Here is a 13,141-nt window from a genome sequence, read left to right as displayed (position 1 = left end):
CATCCACCAATCATCTGTGCAGCTCCCCAAATTCCATTGGGTGAAGGAAGTTTTTGATAACCAAACAACTAATCACCGATTTTTGCGATACAGGAGGAAACCGGAGATACCGGAGAAAACCCGCCCGAGCGAGCATGGAATCAGGATAAACCAAGTTCACATGAGTCCTTGGGCGCGCCGGGGCTTGAACCCGGGACCTCAGTGGTGCAAAGTGAGGGAACTACCGCTGCGCTAACTCACCCTGCCTAAATAATTGATCCATCGCTTAACGATTAGCGATTGGAATTTTTGACCAATTCCTTTGAAAATGGTTTTGACCTTCTTGACAGTAATGTAAATTTATTTTTGACATGGGTGTGGGGGTGGGTTTAGAAATTTTTTCTTGAAGTACCGTATAGTGAATCCAGCATCTTTTGACAACAAATAAATCTATGGTACAAAAATGGCACTTGAGGTTAAGGGAGTGTACATAAATACTTTGGTTCGGTGGGGTGGGCACTGGAAATTTTGGACCCCCCTTGAGAGAACCTGAAACTTTTTGACCCCCCTTTATAGACATGCAAATCTTTTTGACCCCCCTCCCCCGTAATGCTTATTAAGAAGTAAGGTTTCATGGATTTTCAACACTTCATATTATTAAACATGTAAAGTACAGTAGGTGGCCTACCCAAAATTCATACTAGTAATTATCTTATCCTAAAATGCATGTTAGGATAGGCCTATGATCACTGAGAAAATAAGTTCTTGGCTGTATACACAATGCAGCTATGTAAGCATCGTAATGCAAGTTCAAAGTACAAAATAACAACAGTGTCAAAACATAACAATACGATCACAACAAATCAGCACTGACATAAGCATTAAAACTACAGCATATCTGAAGTCAAAATCATCATTTGTAAAGTCACAAAAAGTGGACCATTTAAACAATTTAAAGGAAGTGTCCGGCAATCAAACATTATGTCTTATATGTTGGAAAAATAATTATCAAGCATGAATCACATGGTTTTATTTAAAACAAACTCATATTAACCATAAAAAAGAATAAAAACAGCAATCTCTCAACACGCCATATTCTAAATTCCCGCGCCAAAATTTTCTAGAGCAATGACGTCATGGTTATTTGTGCTCATTTGTCGTCAGGCTTCATTGAATTATTAGGATGTCATTGCTCTAGACAATTTCGGCGCGGGAATTGTGAATATCGCGTGTTGAGAGATGGCTGTTTTTATTCGTTTTTATGGTTAATATAACCTTGTTTTAAATAAAACCATGTGATTCGTGCTTGATAATTATTTTTCTAACATATAAGACATAATGTTGTGATTGCCGGACTCTTCCTTTAAGCTTAACCCTAACTGAACCAAATCTCACTAAAGCTCACTATTAAAACCACTGTGCGTGCATGCATTCCACGTGAGTTGATGACGCAATCAGCCCAAGTCATATATACCCAGGGAATCGCTGCCCGGGGCAGCATAACCTCTGTGGCTACAGGTTGGTGATATTCCCGAGGTTCGAATCCCGAGGGTACCAAGTGACTTCTTTGTTCATCTTCTCTCCTTTTTGTTTCTTCTTTCCTTCCAATAGCAAAAAAAACATGTGTTCGGTTAAGGTTAATCCCCTTTAACCCTACTCGCTATTCTTACCATATCTCTGATTGGCTCAATACATGATAAACCCCTTGTTATAACCAATCAAAAGTTGTTAAAGGCAGATATCAACAGGTAAATTTTCATGACCATATTTGGAATCGGCTTGACAAATGCATTATAATGAGTACAAACAAGCCCAGTATTGGTTCAGCATGTTTATAATGTCTCAAAACTTGGATTTTTTATGTTGAAGCCTATGGCTAGCATTCACAACATTTCATGCTGGCCATTAGGCTTCAACATAAGTCAAAAGTTTCAAGGTATTTTCTCACAATTTCAAGAATCTCTGAACCAACACTGAGCTTGTTTGTACTCATTTTAATATATTTTACATGTTGATTCCGAATATGGTCATGAAAATGTTCAGTTCTTTTATTCCTTTTGTTTTAAATTAAAGCCAAACGCATAAATCAGCCATTCACCACTCTCACCCCAGATGTCTAGTCTGTTGAGTTTTGAATAGGCCAGTTTGTCACTTTTAAAACTGGACCTTCGTCTAATCAAATGCTTGTAACTTTGCTTCTTGAAATCACATTGGATTCAATGTGGTGTCATAATGTGCAGGATTAGATAGTGCATCTATTAAGAAAAAACAATTACCCCAATATTGTTCAGCTTGGAAATTGTGATTTTTTTTCCAAGTGTAAGGATACTTTATTGGCGCAGTATATTTTCTAGCTAAGACCCTGACGGATAGTCTTACAAATATGGGCTTACTTTCCCTAGGCCATAGGACTACAACTGGTATCTACTGGTCAGTTTATGTCTTATTTCCACATCGATGTTCAAAGTGTAGCTTTAAGCAATGGGTTATTCCAGAAAATAAATGCACACCCCCTATAGAGGAGTTCGGATTCTGCACTTTTTGTTCAGTCATGATTGTTTGAAATCCAGACTTTAAAAGCATCCAAAGGTGAAAAAATCTGCAGAAAAATAGCTTAAAATCAGAAATCATCAATTTGAGAGATCATTTTGGACATTTCCGTGATTTTTCCTTCATTTAAATGAAGTTCCAAGCTTTTTCAAGTGACATTGGCAACTGGAATTCCAGTAGTTTGCAGAAAGCAGACATTTCTTTGATTGAAAAGTTGCTCCTCTATAGGGGGTGTGCACTTATTTCTGGAATAGCCCAATCTTACCGAAGTAGAAGAAACATCTGTAAGTTTAAAACATTTGATTTAATTTTCCATATCTTTTTTTTTCCCTTTCTCCCTCTTTTTTGCAGCAATGATGGTAGGCTACAAACTTTTCATCACCGGTAACTTATATGCCAAATTCCCTCGACTGAGAGCTAAGTACGACTCATCACATATTATGTGGAAGAATCTACCCACGCATCAACAGCTAAGCAGGAGTAGGGTCATCTCGCAAAGGCAAACGGTAAGTAGAAATTAAGATTTATCTTCCCTTGTAAAAGTTAGGGAAAATCATTCACCAGGGATTTTCTTTGATAATTTGTATAGGGTGTCCGACTTTTTTTTTGTGCATTCAATTTGAATTTGTCAATACCACAGAATACATGAAGATTGGCAGCAAGCAAATTGATGTCTTTAATTACTTTCACCAAGTTGAAGCCAGCCCTCGAATTAAGCCACGGCACCCATGGCATTTTGCCGTGGGTGCCCATCCGCACTGCCGTAATGGCCTCGAAATATGTCCTTTACCCAAGGCAGTCACTTGCCGTGCCCTCTAATGAAGTTGCCGTTGGTGCCCCAGGCCTATCCTTCATTATAAAATCATCTATCTATGTTTGTGTGTGTTTTCTTCACTTTTGAGAAATTGCCTTGGTGCCCTTCTCAAATTTTCAACAGTTGCCATGATGCCCTCTTGAAATATTACAAACTGCTGTGCTGCCTTGCCTTTTCAGTGAAAATCAAGGCAATTATCAATTTGCCCTAAAAAAGTTGCTGTGCCCCTTCAGATCCTTAATTTGAGGGCTGGTTGAAGCCCAACTCAATGATGAGTAAAAACAAAATCCCCCACCCAACTCTGTATAAAGGTATACATTAAAGTTGAAATTAAAATTGAACAAGAATTGGCTGCCGAAAGCGCTGTAAAAAAATTAGTTCAAATCGTCCTCCAGAAGACATGCAAATGTGTGGAGTATATAAGAATCAATACCATTAACTGGTGATATGTATTGTACTCACTGACCTCTGCCATATTGGGGAGGGCAAAAATCAATAGCCAGTGGTTTCAATCAGCGACTATCCTATAGACGAATCCAATTTCACACATTCCTACACCTCAATGGCAGCCATAGCTGGGTCCCTGTCGGCTCAATCTCACCTAAAATGTGAAATGATGCGACCTCGGGAGGGTATTTTAAACTGCATTCTATCACCAGTGTTACACGTAGACAAAAGAATGATGACAGTTTACAACACAAAAGAATCTAACATCGATTTGTAAGCGGCTTTAATCCACCCAATTGGGCAGTCACAACACCTGTTTGGTGCATGCGGGTACCCAAATATGGCCGACCAAATCCTGACCATGACTTGGCTCGTTGGATTCGTCTATAGGTAGGCTATACAAGCATAAAATATTTGTTCTTGACACATGAATCAGTTTCAAGAAAATATCAAAAATAAAAAGCAATATCATTTGGAATGCTACTTGATCTGTGTCGGCAACATGCATGGTTAAAAAAATCACAAAAATAAAAAAACAACAATCAGACAACAATCATTTTAAAACAGCCTGTATTAAACCCAGGGGGGTACTCAGTACAAATGACCATACGGGACGTGCCGCAAATAGGGGTAGCATTTTCGGCCTTTTGGTATATCAATCACCCCTTTTCCTAAGCCAATTTTGGTATATGAATGGGTTCTTTTTTTCAAAATTTCTTCAATTTTTTCAAAATAGCCCAATTTTGCCTCAATCTAGCCAAAATTTCGAAATTGTCCAAAAAATTTGGGACAATTTGTAAAAACTAAGACAATATGGGTTAAATTTGGCAGAAAATTTTGAATTTTGGTATATCTATGGGTCCAAATTTCTTGAAAATTTGGTATATTTATGGGTCCACTTTCAAATTCTCAGCAGCATACCCCTACCAAAATCAAATTTGAGTCCCCCCCGGTATTAAACAGGAAAAGTGATCTAAACCTGATGATATAGATTTTTGTTCTTTGATGACAACATCACTGAAGATGTCTATGGGAGTGTGTCAGTCCTGTATGATGACATGATATGGGACTGAGCACTGAGTAGCCTGTCCTTGTTTCTCATGATATTTTGTACTATTTGTTTATTTTCCATTCAGTATGTTGTAGTTAACCCAGATGACACTGTCTCAGAAGAAATTGACCCGGCACCTGAACACAAGGCATTCTGTGAATTGTTCTCACACCCTCTGTACTTTTTGTTTTCTATTCAGTATGTTGTAGTTAACCCAGATGACACTGTCTCAGAAGAAATTGATCCGGCACCTGAACACAAGGCATTCTGTGAATTGCTCTTACTCCCTCTGTACTTCTTGTTTTCTATTCAGTATGTTGTAGTTAACCCAGATGACACTGTATCAGAAGAAATTGATCCGGCACCTGAACACAAGGCATTCTGTGAATTGTTCTTACTCCCTCTGTACTCTTTGTTTTCCATTCAGTATGTTGTAGTTAACCCAGATGACACTGTCTCAGAAGAAATTGACCCGGCACCTGAACACAAGGCATTCTGTGAATTGTTCTTACTCCCTCTGTACTCTTTGTTTTCCATTCAGTATGTTGTAGTTAACCCAGATGACACTGTGTCAGAAGAAATGGATCCGGCACCTGAACACAAGGCATTCTGTGAATTGTTCTCACTCCCTCTGTACTTCTTGTTTTCCATTCAGTATGTTGTAGTTAACCCAGATGACACTGTCTCAGATGAAATGGATCCGGCACCTGAACACAAGGCATTCTGTGAATTGTTCTCACTCCCTCTGTACTGTTTGTTTTCCATTCAGTATGTTGTAGTTAACCCAGATGACACTGTCTCAGAAGAAATGGATCCGGCACCTGAACACAAGGCATTCTGTGAATTGTTCTCACTCCCTCTGTACTTTTTGTTTTCCATTCAGTATGTTGTAGTTAACCCAGATGACACTGTCTCAGAAGAAATGGATCCAGCACCTGAACACAAGGCATTCTGTGAATTGTTCTCACTCCCTCTGTACTTTTTGTTTTCCATTCAGTATGTTGTAGTTAACCCAGATGACACTGTCTCTGAAGAAATTGACCCAGCACCTGAACACAAGGCATTCTGTGAATTGTTCTTACTCCCTCTGTACTTCTTGTTTTCTATTCAGTATGTTGTAGTTAACCCAGATGACACTGTCTCTGAAGAAATTGATCCAGCACCTGAACACAAGGCATTCTGTGAATTCTTCTCACTCCATCTGTACTTCTTGTTTTCTATTCAGTATGTTGTAGTTAACCCAGATGACACTGTCTCAGAAGAAATGGATCCGGCACCTGAACACAAGGCATTCTGTGAATTGTTCTCACTCCCTCTGTACTTCTTGTTTTCCATTCAGTATGTTGTAGTTAACCCAGATGACACTGTCTCAGAAGAAATGGATCCGGCACCTGAACACAAAGCATTCTGTGAATTGTTCTCACTCCCTCTGTACTTCTTGTTTTCCATCCAGTGTGTTGTAGTTAACCCAGATGACACTGTGTCAGAAGAAATGGATCCGGCACCTGAACACAAGGCATTCTGTGAATTGCTCTCACTCCCTCTGTACTTCTTGTTTTCCATTCAGTATGTTGTAGTTAATCCAGATGACACTGTGTCAGAAGAAATGGATCCGGCACCTGAACACAAGGCATTCTGTGAATTGTTCTTACTCCCTCTGTACTTCTTGTTTTCCATTCAGTATGTTGTAGTTAACCCAGATGACTCTGTCTCAGAAGAAATTGATCCGGCACCTGAACACAAGGCATTCTGTGAATTGTTCTCACTCCCTCTGTACTTTTTGTTTTCCATCCAGTATGTTGTAGTTAACCCAGATGACACTGTATCAGATGAAATTGACCCGGCACCTGAACACAAGGCATTCTGTGAATTGTTCTCACTCCCTCTGTACTTTTTGTTTTCCATTCAGTATGTTGTAGTTAACCCAGATGACACTGTATCAGAAGAAATTGATCCGGCACCTGAACACAAGGCATTCTGTGAATTGTTCTCACTCCCTCTGTACTTTTTGTTTTCCATTCAGTATGTTGTAGTTAACCCAGATGACACTGTATCAGAAGAAATTGATCCGGCACCTGAACACAAGGCATTCTGTGAATTGTTCTCACTCCCTCTGTACTTTTTGTTTTCCATCCAGTATGTTGTAGTTAACCCAGATGACACTGTATCAGAGGAAATTGATCCAGCACCTGAACACAAGGCATTCTGTGAATTGTTCTCACTCCCTCTGTACTTTTTGTTTTCCATTCAGTATGTTGTAGTTAACCCAGATGACACTGTATCAGAGGAAATTGATCCAGCACCTGAACACAAGGCATTCTGTGAATTGTTCTTACTCCCTCTGTACTTTTGTTTTCCATTCAGTATGTTGTAGTTAACCCAGATGACACTGTATCAGAGGAAATTGATCCAGCACCTGAACACAAGGCATTCTGTGAATTGTTCTCACTCCCTCTGTACTCTTTGTTTTCCATCCAGTATGTTGTAGTTAACCCAGATGACACTGTATCAGAAGAAAATATGGCACCTGAACACAAGGCATTCACTGAATTGTTCTCACTCCCTCTGTACTGTTTGTTTTCCATTCAGTATGTTGTAGTTAACCCAGATGACACTGTATCAGATGAAATTGACCCGGCACCTGAACACAAGGCATTCTGTGAATTGTTCGCTCTCCCTGCAACAGAATTTCCTCTTCCAGGTAAGCCATTCTGTGAATTGTTTTTACTCCCTGTTTTCTGTGTTGTAACAAGTCACCAAAAATTTGGGTCTAGTTGAGTGATTTGGCCTAATTTTAGCTCAAGTCAAGTCAGTCAAGTCACTCTATAAATTCAGTGGGCCAAGTCACAGAATATCACTCAAGTCAGTTGCCTCATTTTACCTTAAGTTCAGTGGCCTAGCCAGGGGTGGGGGAGGAGAGGGGGGCAGAGTACCCCAACAGATATTTTTAAGGGACTAAATGGGGACAGCAAAGAGTAAAATGTCCTTAAAATAACTGATGAATGGGACAAAAATTTGGCTTTGCCCCCCATAATGGGACAAAAATTGACAAATGGGGACAAAAATTTGGCTTCACCCCTCGCACTAAAAAGCTGGCTACGCCACTGCTTAAGTTACAAATCATGACTTGTTACAACACTGCTTGTCATGTTAATAAGACAAAACTTCGCAAATTGTGTCTTGATCATTTTGCTCACTCACAAACTGTGGTGTAACCAAAGAAGAGCAGAGCGCATCCTCGGAAAAATAATTTGAGGTAACATTGGGATGGAAAAAGTTAACAATTCTGTTAACTTGAATCAGGCCTTCTTGGATGGCCTTCTCTGTCTAACCAGGGCAAAAATCTCAGTGACCTTCATTACACATTGGATGCATGTTTATGTGGTGCTTTGCTTTGGTCACTTGGAGAGTCACCCTTCCCTACCACATGGCTGTAAACATACATTGCTCAAAACAATTAAAGAATCAACTTTTAACCCTAACAAAGAACATGCTTTTTTGCTATCATAAGGCAGAGAAGGAACCAAAAAGGAGAGAAGATGAAGAAAGATTTCACTTGGCACCCCCGGGAATTGACCCTGGGATCCCTCGGGTGCCACGCACATGATCACCGACCTCATGCCAGGGGGGAGTCGCTTGCCCGGCCACCGATTTGGTGCCCATAAATGACTTAGGGTGATTGCGCAATTATGCCATCACATGGAATGCATGCATGCGCAGTGGTTTTCCTTGTAAGATTTATACATGTTAGGGTTATTATATAGGCCTTATAATGGAAAATTCGTCTTAATTAAATGTTTTCTTTTTTATCATTTTACCATGGTTACAGGCTGGGAGGATGGCAAGAGATGTAGTCTGCTTAATAAAGATAAACCTACAAACTTTAAGAATGGCAGGATCTATCTAACTAACAAGTAAGTTGTGTTAATAGGCTATTCCAATTGAAACTCATACACCCCTATGGAAGACATTACCTTAACTTTTCACACAGGGAGTGTGAATTTCAAATGGAGCCACCCATTCAGTGTTGTCTGCCCCAAAATGAGTTATTCCAGTTGAAATCCATATACCACCTATGGAAGACATTACCTTGACCTTCCACACAGAGAGTGTGAATTTCAAATGCAGCTACCCATTATAAGTGTCATTTTCTCCAAAGGCTATTCCAGTTGAAATCCATACACCTGTGAAAGACATAACCTTGATCTTCCACGCAGGGAGTGTGAATTTCAAATGGAGTCACCCATTCAGTGTTGTCTGCTCCAAAATGAGTTATTCCAGTTGAAATCCATATACCACCTATGGAAGATATGACCTTAATCTTCCACATAGGGAGTGTGAATTTCAAATGGGGCCACCCATTCAGTGTTGCTCCAAAATGACATCTCCCAGCTTCGCGCTCGGAAGGCCACTTCCCGCTCCAGCTTCTTCCAGAGAATGTCGCCCGAGTGCGTGTAGTATTGTATTGCTCACGTTACTCAAAAAACCGGAGTGTGTGATCAGAGGCAGTGCTTCTGTACACACGCAAAGTAATTACTAACTTTCTCTCTCAAGGAAGCCAAATGGATATTTCACCCATTGTACGATTCCACAATATGCAAAGGATAGCTTCAAACTGGCAATAGACATGAAATACAGAATTATGTAACTTCACACAATTTTGTTTGGTTAAATTTCCCTTCATGTATGTTGCCAGATTGAGGCTCTCCTCGTATATGGTGGAACCATCAGGGCTGTGGCAACTCTCATGCATTGGGTGTGATATTCGGTCACTTTCTCACGCCAAGGTAGTATAATCTCTTGCCTAGGTAGTAAACCTCAAGTAAAGAGCTGTCTAATGAGTAAAATCTCACGCATTGTAAAATTAATTTGTTATCCCTCCCCCCCTACTTTTTAGATTCTCAAGTGCCATGGCTCAAAGAATCATGTTAAATGAACATTGTAGTCAGCAAATAATACGGTACGACTTGGTACGCCTCTGTGTGACAGTGTCTCACGCCAAGCAATTCCAAAAAGTTGACAGCCCTGAACCATGCAATGGCAAATAAGGATGCAGAGCGTTTAGCTCAAAATTACATTACTGGGAGATTCGAAAGCTCTATTTTGATTGGTTACTCATATGATTATATCATGTAATTAACCAATCAGATACACTTTAAGAATAGTAGTGTCCCTGGTTTATGCCATGTTAACCCTGGTTTAAGGTATTTTAACTTGGTTTAAGCTATGTTAACACTGGTTTGAGCCTTGGTAAATCTGGTTTAGTTAGGGAGGTGCCCCAGAGAATCTGAAAGGGACCCGTCACTATACCAATTTTTCAAGAAATTTGGACCCATCAAGATACCAAAAGTTATAATATTTTACCACAAAATCTTCCAGAGAAAAAAAAACTAAGAAAATCTTGAAACAGTGACCCATCCATAAACTACTCCTCGGCTAATTTTCAACTTTGTTGACTGGGACTATACACAGATTGGTAATTCTCAGTTCAGTAAACTAATATGATGTTACTAAAGGTTATTTTGATGTTATTTTCCTTCGCAGCTTTCTGTGTTTTGAAAGGACCAAATCAAGGCGGTCAAAAAGTCAAAACATTGTCATAGCTCTAGCTGAGATAACAAAACTTGAAAAGGTAAGAAATGTCAGCCATTCCTGTTGCAATCCATACACCCCCTATGGAAAACATGACATTACTCTCCCACACAGGGAGTGTGAATTTCAAACGGAGCCAACCATTCAGTTTTGTCTGCTCCAAACTGGGCTATTCCAGTTGAAATCCATACACCCCCTATGGAAGACATGACCTTAATCTCCCACATAGGGAGTGTGAATTTTAAGTGGGGTTACCTGAATAGGTGACTCCATTTGAAATCTATACCCATTATGTGGGAGATTAAGATCTCCAAAATGCAAAGGATAGGACCTATAGAACAGGTTTTTTCGGTCACCTTATGGAATCATTTGCTGTCTCTGATAAAAACGTTCATGAGTCTTTGATAAATTTTTGAAATCTCTCAGTCAATGTGCAATCCTATGTTTCTGCTCAAGTTTTTATTCAAAATATGACCATGACTGGTTAATTTAAAAAATGTCATCTTTTAGACCATGCATGTACTTTATCTTTTCAGTGCAATTGTTTCGGGTGGGCCCCCGTCAACTCTTTTATGCAATATATTTTTCTAAAACTTACTTTTTTGATGTTTTCCATCATAACCGGCAATAATATTTTGTCGTATTGTGCTGTTGTTTGATATGCCTGCGAATGTTTGAGCCTGGTCGTGTACCTTCTCAACCCTCCTGTCTGGCCTTAACTGTGTTCCTTATGAATTTGAATGTCAACATAATTGTACTGTTTGATTTGTTCTCACTCACTGCAGGCCAAGCCATTTAGTATCTTACCCGGTGCTGGGATGTCTATAGAAGTGTACATACCATCAGTTGAGAAACCCTACATGTTTGGAGGGATCTTAGGAAGAGATGAAGTGTATGCTAGTATTGTGAAAGAGATGGAAAAGGGAAAACACCAACAACAAAGAAGGGGAAGTGGGGATATTAAACAGGACTGAAATATGTGTTAACCCTGGTTTGAGCCATGTTAACCATGGTTTGACCTATGTTAACCTTGGTTTGAGCCATGTTAACCCTGGTCTGAGCCATGTTAACTCTGGTTTGAGCCATGTTAACCTTGGTTTGAGCCATGTTAACTCTGGTTTGAGCCATGTTAACCTTGGTTTGAGCCATGTTAACTCTGGTTTGAGCCATGTTAACCTTGGTTTGAGCCATGTTAACTCTGGTTTGACTCATTTTGCATGATCGTATCACATATCCTATGAACCGATTCATCACGGCAGGGGATCATTAGTAGTTCAACCACAGAACTAAAACCAGAAAACCCGAACTCCCTGTACCATCACGTACAATAGTGCCATCAGTGATGGGGGATAATTGGGGTATTTGGGTCCTTGCTGATGATGGTGCGGAAACAAACAAAAACAATTCTGTGTCTCATCTGAAGCATTTAGATATCGCCCACAGGTCTAATCAAGTGAGTGAGTGTTAATACTGGTTTGAGCCATGCTAACTCTGGTTTGAGCTCTGGTTTGAGCCATAGTAAGCCATGTTAATATCGCACACATGTCTTATCAAGTGAGTCTCTCAAATGCATCTAGTATGTGATGTCATTTCCACAACAATTGCTTATGGAAACCGAATACACCCAATTTACCCCATGCATATGTCAAGAGGCCGGTTGAATCCGGGTTTAATTCTATGAGTTCAACAAATTTCTACAGACATCCATTCAACCAGAACAAATAATTATGAAAAGTTATTTTTATGACAATCTGAGAAAGGTTTTTTGATGAAAATATTGAAGAAGAGTAGAAAGTATGATTTGTGTGTGTAAAGAAGAGGGGGGGATATAATTTGACCAAAGGAGGATTTGAACCAGCAGCATCAGAAATGCCAATGTTAACCCTGGTTTAAGCTATGTTAACCCTGGTTTAAGCCATGTTAACCCAGGTTTGAGCCATGTTAACCCTGGTATGAGGGATGTTAACTCTGGTTTGAGGGATGTTAACTCTGGTTTGAACTCTGTTTTGAGCCATGCTAAACCTGGTTTAAGCCTTTAGGGTTCAAATCATGGGCCCAGTTGTAGCTGCAGCAGAGATCAGTCAAGATGAAGCTATACTTCCTTCAATATTGTAATCTTGTTAAGATTAATTAATGATCAAATACTGGTAGCATTTGCACAGTCTCTACCAGTGTTTAGTCATGGCTGGAGACACAATGACAAAGTTGTCTTCAAGTCAATTGCTCTGATATTGCAATCACCTTTCCGATAAGCGATTGAAGTTATGTCACAATAAAAACAATGATAGCTCCTTGCGATTACCTATATAGTTTGATCAGCTCGTAATAGACAGGAAATGTTAGGCTTTTACCGCTACGCTGAAAAAATAGACCCACGTTAATAGTACTATTAGTTGACCTGTCTGGTCTTTATTTTGTGTGTTAAAGAAAGTAGACAAAGTTTTAGAAATAGGACTTGAATTAATAATTTGTGATGCTTCTGGAGAGATGTCACAAGAAATGTCTCAAAATGAAATATTTTGATATTAATCTGCGATGTTATAAGGCCCGCTGATAACGAGCTGATCAAAGTATAGTATGATATTGGCATAAGCCAGTTTGGCAAACGTTGCCAATGCATTGTAGAAGCTTAGGGAAAAAAATTTAAGTTTAAATTCCTTTCTGTTTTAGTTTAATGCTAATTTGTAACAAGTAAACATATGTTTAAA

The sequence above is a fragment of the Amphiura filiformis genome, chromosome 18 (assembly GCF_039555335.1).
Source record: "Amphiura filiformis chromosome 18, Afil_fr2py, whole genome shotgun sequence".
NCBI classification, from domain to species: Eukaryota; Metazoa; Echinodermata; class Ophiuroidea; order Amphilepidida; family Amphiuridae; genus Amphiura; species Amphiura filiformis.
This window is presented reverse-complemented; position numbering follows the sequence as displayed.